Genomic DNA, 12,500 nt, shown 5'->3' with positions numbered 1-12,500 from the left:
AACCCCCACCTATAACCATATCACAACTAGAAACCCGCTCTCTAAACCAAAACTACAACCACACAACCACAAACCTGTTCTCTAACCACACTTACAACCACACAACCACAATACCTCGTGACCTCCCATTGGCAGACATAATAAATATAGAATGCACAATAAACTAGCAACCATCCGCAGCCAAATTTCAACTAAAAAAATAATAAATAAATTCTAATTCCTAAAAAAAAAACACTCATGCATTTTAGAGAACCGGGGGCGTGGGCATGGGCGTGGTGGGCGGGCGTGACGTCAGAGCTGCTAATAAACAGGATATTTTTTAAGGCGGGATCCATCACGCCGTAACACAATTAAAAAAAATATTTAGCAAAGCGACTGTTGAGTTAGTATGTCCAATATCACGTGATGACTGATGATGATGACTTGATGAGTGTGTTCCCCCCGTGATGATCACTTGATGAGTGTGTTCCCCCCGTGATGATGACTTGATGATTGTGTTCCCCCCGTGATGATGACTTGATGATGAGTGTGTGTTCCCCCGTGATGATGACTTGATGAGTGTGTTCCCCGTGATGATGAGACTTGATGAGTGTGTTCCCCGTGATGATGACTTGATGAGTGTGTTCCCCGTGATGATGACTTGATGAGTGTGTCCCCCGTGATGATGACTTGATGAGTGTGTCCCCGTGATGATGACTTAATGAGTGTGTTCCCCGTGATGATGACTTGATGAGTGTGTTCCCCTGTGATGATGAGACTTGATGAGTGTGTTCCCCGTGATGATGACTTGATGAGTGTGTCCCCCTGTGATGTGATGATGACGTGATGATGAGACTTGATGAGTGTCCCCGTGATGATGACTTGATGAGTGTGTTCTCCCTCCACGTGATGACTGGTAGTGATGACTTGATGAGTGTGTTCCCCCTGTGATGACTTGATGAGTGTGTCCTCCCTCCACGTGATGACTGGTAGTGATGACTTGATGAGTGTGTTCCCGTGATGACTTGATGAGGTTCTCCCTCCCCGTGATGACTGGTAGTGATGACTTGATGAGTGTGTTTCCCCCGTGATGATGACTTGATGAGTGTGTTCCTCCCTCCACGTGATGACTGGTAGTGATGACTTGATGAGTGTGTTCCCCCCGTGATGATGACTTGATGAGTGTGTTCCTCCCTCCACGTGATGGCTGGTAGTGATGACTTGATGAGTGCGTTCCTCCCTCCCCGTGATGACTTGATGAGTGTGTTGTTAAGGCTCTCACGGTGGTCCATTTGGCTGTGAGGAGGAGGAAGAAGAAGAAGAAGAAGAAGAAGAAGAAGAAGAAGAAGAAGAAGAAGAGGAGTAGGAGGAGGAGGAGGAGGAAGAAAAAGAAAAGGAGGAGGATGAGGTGGTCCGCTTGCCTGTGATGGTGGACGAGGTGAGGAGGAAGACAATTGTGGTGGAAAGGATGAGGAGGAGGAATATTACAGGTGGAGAAGGATTGTTGAGAGAAAAATCACGACTGTTAGTATTATCACCATCACCACTACTCCACCATCACCACTTATTACACCATCACTACACCACCATCACCACTATCATCAATCACCACCATCAAGTTCGCACGTTATCACCTCACACAAACTCCTCATGAACAAATATACACGTAATGTCTTCTTTAATGACGCACCTGGTAATAACAGAGCAAACGGCACACTGTTTAATCAGCTGGATTGCCCCGCCTCACTCGCTAACGCACTGTTGACAAGATTCACGGCGTAATTCCCGTTTGGTGAATTCTGCATGTTATTTGGTGTGGGGTGTAGCGGTGTGTCGGGGGTAATGTGTGGCTGTGTGTGTACTGAGGAGATGGTTATTGAATACGTCTCCTTCTTTATTATTTATGGATATATTATTGACCTGTCTGGCTAGCTCTCTCTCTCTCTCTTACTTTGTGTGTGTGTGTGTGTGTGTGTGTGTGTGTGTGTGTGTGTGTGTGTGTGTGTGTGTGTGTGTGTGTGTGTGTGTGTGTGTGTGTGTGTGTGTGTGTGTGTGTGTGTGTGTGTGTGTGTGTGTGTGTGTGTGTGTGTGTGTGTGTGTGACTAGGATCATAACACAATGTATCCTGTAAAATAAATATACAGTGAGTTAATTCCATGATATATTCTGAAGGTAGTTACTATTGTGGCATATATATATATATACTGTATATACTTGAGTCTACCCATTTAATAAACCATGAAAGAAATTATATACAGTCTTTGAGAACATTTTACGTGTGTGTTCATGAAAGCTTACTCGAGGGTTCACTCCCAGAAGAATATAATTTTTCTTTTCATTTTTTTTTTCAGGAGGAGAGAGAAGTTCATCTGGAGTGCCGAGGCTTGACGTGAGTAACATAAATGCTGTTTGTAAGACCTTTAGTCAAGTGAGCCTTTAACTTGTGCTCGAAATGTTGATATTAATGTGTGCTCGTGTGTGTCGCCGCATTTATTTTGTGGGGGAGGGGGAGAGGAAGGTGGGGTGGGTGTGGGGGTGGGGGTTTAGTTGTTTGTATCGCTAGTCTGTCTGTTTTCACTTGGGGGAATATCGTGTTATTCTTCACCTATCGTTTGTATTTCCGTCTGTATGTCTGTCCATTGAAGTTAATTTTACACAGAGTTTGATCATCGTAATAAATAAGTCCAGATTAAGTGTTGGTAGTTGGTTAGTCGGTTCTTAAGTGAAGTTGTGGCCGCTTTATCAACAGGGGGGGAATATGTAAGGAAAACCTGCTATTCTTGTCCCCCTCAGTAACTCGGAACTATAACACGAGTCTATTATATTATTCCACGGTTTGTAATATTTCTGAAAAGGTGGACAGATCTATCTTTTTTTTTTTATTAGTCTGTCTGTATGTCTGTCTGTCTGTTATTAGATTAGTTACGGCATCACATTGACTAGGGGTAAGAATAGTGTGTTAGGAAAATCTCTCTCTCTCTCTCTCTCTCTCTCTCTCTCTCTCTCTCGTTAAGCTCGATGATTTGCCCTGCTTAGATAATATCTTCGTACCCAAGGGAATAGGTCATAATGTTCAAAGGGCTTGGTCATCGTACTCAGGAGGGTAATATGCCTTACTGAAGTCATCGTACTCATGCAGAAGTCATCGTACTCAACCTGAATTCATGGTACAGTACTCATACTACAGAAAAATCATCGTACCCAGGAGGTTCATATATCTTACTCAGTCTGCTAAATCATTGTACTAAGAGAATTAGAGCGTACTCAAGGGATTAAATCCTGATAGGTTTTTAAAGCGTTCGAATTCATTACACATTTCAATTAAGAGAAGGAACATCCCAAATTGAATCACATAGAAGAACATTTAATTTCGTTTCATTAAGAGGGTTCATATATATATATATAATGGTCAGAATTTTTATTGATAGGAAATTGATATTAAAATGTGTATTGATCAAAGTTTCAGGTTTATTACGATTTATATTTAACAATTTGTATTGATTAGCTGTTTAGTGAACTAAGTTTATAATGAACTGAAGTTACTTTGTATTAGAATTTATATTGAGAAGTGATATGAAAAAAATAGTATTAGCGAATTTATATTAAACACAATAATTTATATTACAAAATTTATGATGTAGTTTATGTAGAACAAAATGTATATTACAGACAGATACCAGTAATAGAGAACAAAATTGTATGAAACAGAATTTATGTAGATGATGATAGTGGACCGTGGATATATAATGTATGTGTTATAGGTTATTGTTTGTGTTTGTATAGTTTATATTATTTTCGGTATCAGTAATAAGTAATTTATATTATTATGGTGAGGCAGGAATGATATTGATAAGGGGATATATCACTTAGTTTCATCTGTCTGTAATAATTGGACAGGATTTGTGTGTAAATTTGGTGTGTATATGTGTGTGTGTGTGTGTGTGTGTGTGATGTTTACTGAATACATATGGCTCTGCATGAATTTATACGTACACACACACACACACACACACACACACACACACACACACACACACACACACACACACACACACACACACACACACACACACACACACACACACACACACACACACACACACACACACACACACACACACACACACACACACATAACGCTGCATTTGAATTTCCTCGTGTAATTACTTCCGGAAGGATATACTGCAACATGCATTTAAGTTAATTGCATTAAAGTACGCCATTCGACTTACAAATACTAAAGAGGCAGCGAAAGTAGACAATATAAACGAGACCACGACGACCTGAACGAGTTAAAATGGTGGGGGGGGTGTAGTGGTGGTGGTTGGGGGTTGTTATTGTGGTAGGGGGTTGTAGTAGTGGTGGTTGGGGGTTGTTGTGGTAGAGGTGGTGGTGGTTGAGGGCTGTTGTGGTGGTAGGGGAGTTGTAGTGGTGGTTGTTGTACCGGTGATGGTAGTAGTTGTAGTGGTTGTGATAGTAGTAATAATAGTGATGATACTATTACTACTACTACTACCACCACCACTACTACTACTACTACTACTAGTACAATAACACCTACATTACTACTACTATTTCTAATAATAATAATAATAATAATAATAATAATAATAATAATAACTGACCCACCACCAGTATTAAGTTGCATTATAAATTTTCTCATATAAGAATAACAAATAAATAAACTACTTAAGTGACGAGTAAACATTAAGGAAAGAGTAAATGATAGAGTTAATAGAAAACATTAGAATATAAAGCAAAAAAAATTAAAATAAAATTCCAGATTAAGAGTAAATATTAAAAGGTAAATATTAGAGTAAAAATATTGAAGTAAAGATATATTATTATTAGTGTGAGTAAAAAAAGAGAAAGTATGAAGAGAAAGTATTAGTGGGAGTGAATAAAGAAAGTATCAATAGAAAGTATTAGTGAGAGTAGAAAGAAAGTATTAAGAGAAAGTATTAGTGGGAGTAAAAAAGAAAGCATTAGAGTAACAAAGAAAGTATAAAGAGAAAGTATTAAAGTAAAAAAGAAAGTATAAAAGGAAAAGTACTAGAGTAAAAAAAAGAAAAAGGAATAAGAGAAAGTATTAGTGACATTAAAAAAGAGAGTTTTCAGAGAAAGCATAAAGGTAAAGAGAAAGCTATTGTTTTACCTGAGATGAATGGCAATCAAGTAGAAATCGGGAAATATCGCTGGGTAGGACAGTTTTCTCCGGCACGGGATATTGCTCTTGGTCTTCGATTAAGGAGAACAGACAGACAGACAGATAGGAGAGAGACAGACAGACAGAGAGAGAGAGAGAGAGAGAGAGAGAGAGAGAGAGAGAGAGAGAGAGAGAGAGAGAGAGAGATGAATTAAGGAGGAAGAGAGAGTAATACCAGTATAATATCATCACATTATAAACTTGTTATCTTGATCACCACCTTGATATCATGAACACAAATCTTGCTCGCCACTCTGACCAAAAACACAAAATCTTCCTCGTCATCCTAAAATTTTCTTCGTTAATCTGATCAAAAACCCAAAATCTTGCTCGTGGCCTTAAAAATATCTTCTCTATCCTGGAAATCTTGCTCACCAATCCCGGGATGCTAGGATACTCGCCTGGATATCTTACTCGCCACCCTAAAATCTTCCTCGCCACCCAGGATTCTTACTCTCCTACCCCGGGATGGTTGGATGTTCACCTAGAGATCTTACGCGGCCATTCTCTCTCTCTTTCTCTCTCTCTCTCTCTCTCTCTCTCTCTCTCTCTCTCTCTCTCTCTCTCTCTCTCTCTCTCTCTCTCTCTGAAATCTTGTGAGGCGATAAAACAAACCATTTCGGGAAAGGGTTTATTGGCGGGGGGGTTTACGACCTACGTCAACAGTGTGTGAGATGACCCGCACCTACCCTGAAGGACTCCTCTCTCCCTCCATCCTACACCCACCTCCTACACGATCCTTTTCCTCCTCCTGTTCCTCTCTCCTTCCTCCTCCTCCTCCTACACCATCTTCCTTCTCTTTCTCCTCCTCCTGCCGCGGCGGGTCTCAGGTTACAAGATCCTCGTAGCAAGGGTCGGTGACGGACATGAATGAGCCGGGTGTTCACTTTTTCCTTTTTTACACTTGGTGGATGACGTGAGAGGTGTGTAGGCTGTTTTATTACCTTACAGGATGGTTGGAGGCAAATGTAGGCTCTGGTAGTATCTTACAGGCTGGAAAAGGACAAAGATACAGGTTGTCAGTGTCTTACAGGATGAACATTAAGTCGTAGCTTCCTGATGGTGTCTTGGTCGCAGAAAGAAGCAGCCAATTACTAGAACGGTTCATTGTAAGTTGTAACCATTCATTAACAGACGTGAATCCATATTGCCACACCTTTTCCTTGACACAAGCAGTAGCCATAATAATATAAACCCACGAATCCTTTAAGAAAACATCAAGACGCCGGTAACCTCGGAGACAAATTTCCCAACCATTCAGGAAACTGTAAAGTCACAATTATCCACGAGAGCTCACCGTCACAACCAGAGTCAGACACGATGAGAAACCTAACCTTCTTGAGGGTACAGGGGAACACACACACACACACACACACACACACACACACACACACACACACACACACACCATTAGTTACGAGAATAAAAACAATAAAATCACGTCTTGTGGTCGGAATTATTATTTATGCTCTTTAAGTTGGTGGTGGTGGTGGCAGCCGTGGCTTGAGAAGATAACTTGGGAGGGCGGGAGTAAGAGCCTCCACTGACAGCCGCTATACTCTCTTACGCCGGGTCAGGCACACGTAAAATTTCTCTCGACAGGCATTTGGCCACAGAAAAATCTTTCTAGGAGGAAGCCACGAGTGACGTCTCAAATAATTTAAGAAATCCTACAGACAAATTCTTCAAGCGAGGGGATGCTACGAATGCCATTTTCGACAGTATGATGAATCTTTGAGGGAAAATCCATCACGCAGGACGCCACAACCAAAGCCTAGGACAAATTGAGGAATCCTTCAGGAAAACCAAAGGAGAAGGATGGGAATACCTCTGTCCATGACAACTTGAAAAATCCTTCAGCGATATCCTTCCCCGGGTTAGGTCATTGGATAAATTCTTGCCAAAGGTTACTGCGACCATTTAGGAGGGGAGGAGGTCCGTGGTAACCCTTCCTTGAGGACACTAAGACGGGCTCCTGTGACCACTTAAGAGACCAGAGGGCGGGGCGACGACGGTGGTGAAATTAAAAGCGAAAGTCTTCCGAGACTCAAACCCGATGGATAATCACCTTCCCTCCTCTGGCCAAGACCTTAATAAATGCCATTGAAATATTTTTACATGTTGAGATCTTTCCTGACGAACGGATGTTTTTCGCGTGGGAGGATGTTTTCCTTTTTACTTAATTCGACTAAATTGAACTAATGACTAGCCCTCGGCCTTGAGTGCTTCCATAAATATAAAAAGAAACACAAAAACACGATAAAACTAAAAGAGAAAATTAAGTTCTAAATGGATAATGGAGGTAAAATTCTCCTCCTTGGAATTTAAAGATCAGATTATTATCTTGTTAGGAGCAGAAAATTCCCAGCGATTATTGTAAGTTAAGAGCCTGTTATACAAGACCGCGATATCTCCAGAAGTCAACCTCAGCTAAACGGGTAAAACCTGGGAGGAAAAAATGGACCTTTTATCTTTGTTTTTAACGGAACGACTAAAAAATACACTTTATCTTGGTTTTAACGGAGCTACTTACAAAAACACTTCATCTTGGTTTTAACGGAGCTACTTAAAAAACACTTTATCTTGGTTTTAACGGAGCTACTTCACTAAACCTAAACCAGGAACAACTTCAAAAGCGGGAAGAGATAAGGTGGAGTGATCATCCTTCACGACAGTCACCACAGCATCGTGCAGCATCTCTCTCTTAGACCTAGCTTAGATAGAAGGTCGAAACGAGTGTAAAAAATTCTTCCTAATTCTGGTTTATTTCTGGTTTATTTGGTTTATTTTTGGTTTAAGTGAAGGGTGGGGCGATGAAGCGAGTGTAGATAGATAGATAGAGTTCGACCATGGTATAATAGGGACACACACACACACACACACACACACACACACACACACACACACACACACACACACACACACACACGCACACACACACACACACAGCTTCGCCTTAATATGCAATTAAAATGAAAGAAAACCCCCAATTTAGTGTTCATTATAAATATCATGATTTATATAAGACTTCCCTTAAAGACTCTCCCTGGCTCCGTTTTCTAAAGACTTCCGCCAATTTATTCCCGAGTCCCATTAATTTTTCGCGATGCCACAAGTAATTTAAGACTTTACGCTCACCTAATTAATTAAACTACCTTGCTTAATGTTTATCGTGCAAACAAAAGACGAAGAAAGTATGAAAAGCAAACAAAAGTAAACAGAAAGTATGAAAGGCGAACAAAAGTACACAAAGTATGAAAGACAAATATATGTAAACAAAGTGTGAAAGGCAAACAAAGGTAAACAGAAAGTGTAAAAGGCAAACAAAAGTAAACAAAGTATGAAACGTAAACAACAAAACTTAGGGTAAAATTAACAAAAGCAAACATTGAACTCAAACAACAGAGTACAACATTTTAAAACAACTTACTCAGTGGTCAATTTATTATCAATAGCAAACACTAAATGTAGACAGGTATAAACTATAGGACACTTAAGATAACTTAAATGTACAAACAAAAGTAAACAGTCAACTTGGAGTAAACTATAATACTTACGATATACTTAACTCTTCCAGTGTACAATGATTAGGTTAGGTTAGGTTAGGTTAGGTTAGGTTAGGTTCCTATTTAGATATAGATAGAGAGATGAGCATTAGACTGACGAACGCAGACACATATCAGGAATTAAGTTGAAAATTATGCATATAGACTACGTGAAGCGGAAACCATGCGATGATGTCATGTAGAATCGGCCAATGCGAATTATTTAATTAAAGTAACGTCATGGATGTCCTCCAATCAGAACGTTTAGTAAGGAAGACACCTCATAGAATCAACCAATTAGTGCGCGTTCGCTTTAATGACGTAATGAATTTCCACCTGCCCCCAAAGAGAACATTTGGTGTATAGGATGCCTTGTAAAATCAACCAATAAGAGCGTTTCCACAACAATGACGTCATGAAAATCCCCCCCAATCAGAGCATTAGGTGAATATGACGCCATGGGAATCAAGCAATTACAGCGTCTGACGGGAGAATAGCTTTTAATTTCTTTCTGATTTACCTATCCCGGCAGAATATCAACTGCCTCTGACAATCGCACTCGAATTTCATTACTCAGTTTTGCATTTCGAAATAACTTTGCCATTTAGAGCTAGGAATATGAAACTACTATTAGGAAGCAGGCGAGGTAGGTTAGCAAGTGTTGTTATTGTTGAAGATGGTGGTGATGGTGGTGATGGTGGTGGTGGTGTTGATGGTGGTGGTGGTGGTGATGGTGTTGATGGTGGTGGTGATGGTGGTGGTGGTGATGATGGTGGTGATGATGATGGTGGTGGTGATAGTGGTGGTGGTGATGATGGTGGTGGTGAGAGTGGTGATGGTGGTGATGATGGTGGTGGTGTTTATGGTGGTGGTGATGGTGGTGGTGTTGGTGTTTATGGTGGTGGTGATAATGGTGGTGGTGGTGATGGTGGTGTTTATGGTGGTGGTGGTGGTGGTGGTGATGATGGTGATGGTGGTGTTTATGGTGGTGGTGATAATGGTGGTGGTGGTAGTGGTGGTGGTGATGGTGATAATGGTGGTGGTGGTGATTAAGTTTTCAAAATTTTTAAAAATATCCATATTAATTTTTATCAAGTTAAAAAAATAATAATATCCACCCATTTTTATATTAAATTATCACGAATATTCCCTCACTTTCCCCCTCACCCCTCCCTCCTCCCCTCCCCCACCCCCACCCCCCCTCTCCCCTCCTACACCCCTCACCCCCTCACCCCTATACCCCCCTCTCCCCTCCCCCAAAAAAAATCGATGGGTAGTTTTCGTAATTAAATTGACGATAGGAAGGAAAAGTATTAATTGAGGTTGTGAGATAGACAGATAGATAGATAATTAAAGAGACGGATAGATAGATAATTAAATAGGCAGATAGATAGATAATTAAATAGGCAGATAGACAACTAAATAAACAGATAGATAGATAATTAAATAGACATACATAGAGATAGATAGATAGATAGACAGATAGACAGATAGATAGATAATTAAATAGACATACATAGAGATAGATAGATAGATAGAAAGATAGACAGATAGATAGATAGATAGATAGATAGATAGACAAATAGATAGATAGATAGATAGATAGATAGATAGTAAATCTTATAGTTCCACACTTGATCCAGACGTCTTCATCCTCCCCGTGAGCTCCGTCGTCTCTTTCCCTGAATGTAACGAAAGTAATTATTTTTGAAGGCGAGGGATTTAGGTGTCAACTCTGAACTACTTTGTTAATGCACCCACACTCACCCTGTGAACGGTAACAAAAGGATTACAGAGTAGGGTTTGGTGTAAATTGCTTGGTTGTCAGGATATTGCTAACAAGGATTACCTGATATTTCCATTTCATTATTTGTTTAGTTCTGTATACATAAAGGGGTAACTTATTCACAATCACGTGAGAGTGCATTTTTTTCAGTAGTGGCACAGGGCAGTATGTCTGGCCTCACACTTTATTTATTCCACATTTACGTGATGTAGGGAGGTATTCAAACACATTGCATCATTGGACACTTGAGAACCTGATATAGTTACTGAGTGCAAAAAGTAGATACAATCTTAATATGTCGGCTATCTTGCCATTAGAGATGAAGTGGCCCGTAACCGTTTACACACAATTATTGCTTGGACCTGTCCTAAAAGGTTCTATCTTCACACAGTCGAGGACGTAGTGTTCCAAGTGTGTGTATATGTATGGCCACACACATTAGTTTGTTTACATCTGCTTGAAGATGCTCTGCCAGAGTACTTATATCCTAACCTTAATCTAGCGTTACAACATCTTGTAATCTAGTGATCTTGTTGCTTGCTCCATATACATGTTTCACTTGATACATCTTTAAATAAACTATGGATCGACTAGTGCTGTTTGCACTTGTCTACTTGCGTCAAACTCGTCAATAAGCTCTTTCTAATTACAGTTTTAAAGGGTTCTTTGACGAACCCAAATTGAGTCTTGGTGTCTTGTTAGACACTTGGCGAGTTTAACAAGGGCATCAACTCTGTCATGCATAGAGGCCTATGTGAGAGGGATCACAACAGTTTGACCTGACACAGTGACAACATCTTGTAATCTAGTGATCTTGTTACTTGCTCCATTATACATGTTTACTTAATACATCTCATCATGGTAAACAATGGATCGACTATTGCCTGTTTGCACTTGTTTGCTTACGTCAAATTCATCAATAAGTTCCTTCCTAATTACAGTTTTAGGATCTGACACTCAGGTTGTATTCAACAGTGTCTTTGTTAGACGCGAGTTTGGCGAGGGCATCAACTCTGTCATGTTCTTGGAGGCCTATGTGAGAGGGATCCACAACAGTTTGACCTTGACACCCCGGTCAATAAGGTACGCAAATTTGTGCCTGGCTTCAGAGACAAGCTCGTGACAACTTGAGTTGAGGGTGTCAAGGGCAAGTAGTGAGGATAGAGAATCAGTGATGATGAGACTGTCAGTGACAGTGGTTTCAATGAATTTGATAGTTGGAGTATGGCAACTAATTCAGTTTGTAGAGTGGATGCCCAGTTGTTAACTCTAATTCCTTTTCTCAATTATATTACCGTCAGGTTGAGTCACAACAATAGCACTCCAGCCTCCCACAGGCGGTGTTAAGAGATCCATCAGTGTAGATGGTATGTGTGATATTATCATCAGTCTGTAGAGTGTGTATGTGTTCAAGAGCTCTCACTTTGGCAGTGTTGGAGATAAATACTTTGTATAATTAATCTTTTAGGCGGATATGTCGGTATTGTGATATCGAACTGTCCGCCAGGGTGGCAGGAAGCGCTGTTGTGTCTCAACTTTGTACAGGTGGTCCAGTCCAAACATCTTCATATGTGTAGCTGTAGTTTGGATTCATTTAGACTCAGTAGTCCCATGGTTCATACATTCTAGTAATTTTAGGAAACAATGTTATCAGGATCACCACGCAGAAGCCTCAGGGCTATCATGAGGTTGAATTCAATTATTCTATCTTTAACACTGGGTATACCTAGTTCTTTCCTCATATTAAGATTTAGTGCCTATGGGACATCCTAGGATAATTCTGAGGGCTTTATTTTGCATTTTCTCGAGCTTGTCAACGCCTTTCCGTCACGAATGACCAGGGCTGGTGCGTGGTAATCTATTAGAGATCTTATATAGCCTAGGTACATTGTTTTAACAATTCTAATATTAGCACCATAGTGCGGGCTGTACCCGCTTACTTCAAGAGGTTTCAGTCTGTCAGTACATTGGCGGGTTAGCTGTT

The 12,500-nt window shown here is 40.4% G+C and overlaps 1 long non-coding RNA gene across 1 annotated transcript in view; it reads left to right on the top strand.

Moving 5' to 3' along the window:
* LOC121874022 overlaps positions 1-12,500 on the top strand; it is a 143,299-nt gene that overhangs the window by 88,354 nt on the left and 42,445 nt on the right. Inside the window, exon 2 of the long non-coding RNA XR_006090333.1 lies at positions 2,331-2,368. This is a non-coding gene — a long non-coding RNA (uncharacterized LOC121874022). The remainder of the gene's footprint in view (positions 1-2,330; positions 2,369-12,500) is intronic.

This window comes from Homarus americanus, unplaced genomic scaffold (genome assembly GCF_018991925.1).
Source record: "Homarus americanus isolate GMGI-L3 unplaced genomic scaffold, GMGI_Hamer_2.0 scaffold25827, whole genome shotgun sequence".
Classification (NCBI taxonomy): domain Eukaryota; kingdom Metazoa; phylum Arthropoda; class Malacostraca; order Decapoda; family Nephropidae; genus Homarus; species Homarus americanus.
The sequence above is the reverse complement of the archived record's forward strand: the minus strand, read 5'-3'. Positions and strand labels throughout refer to the sequence as shown.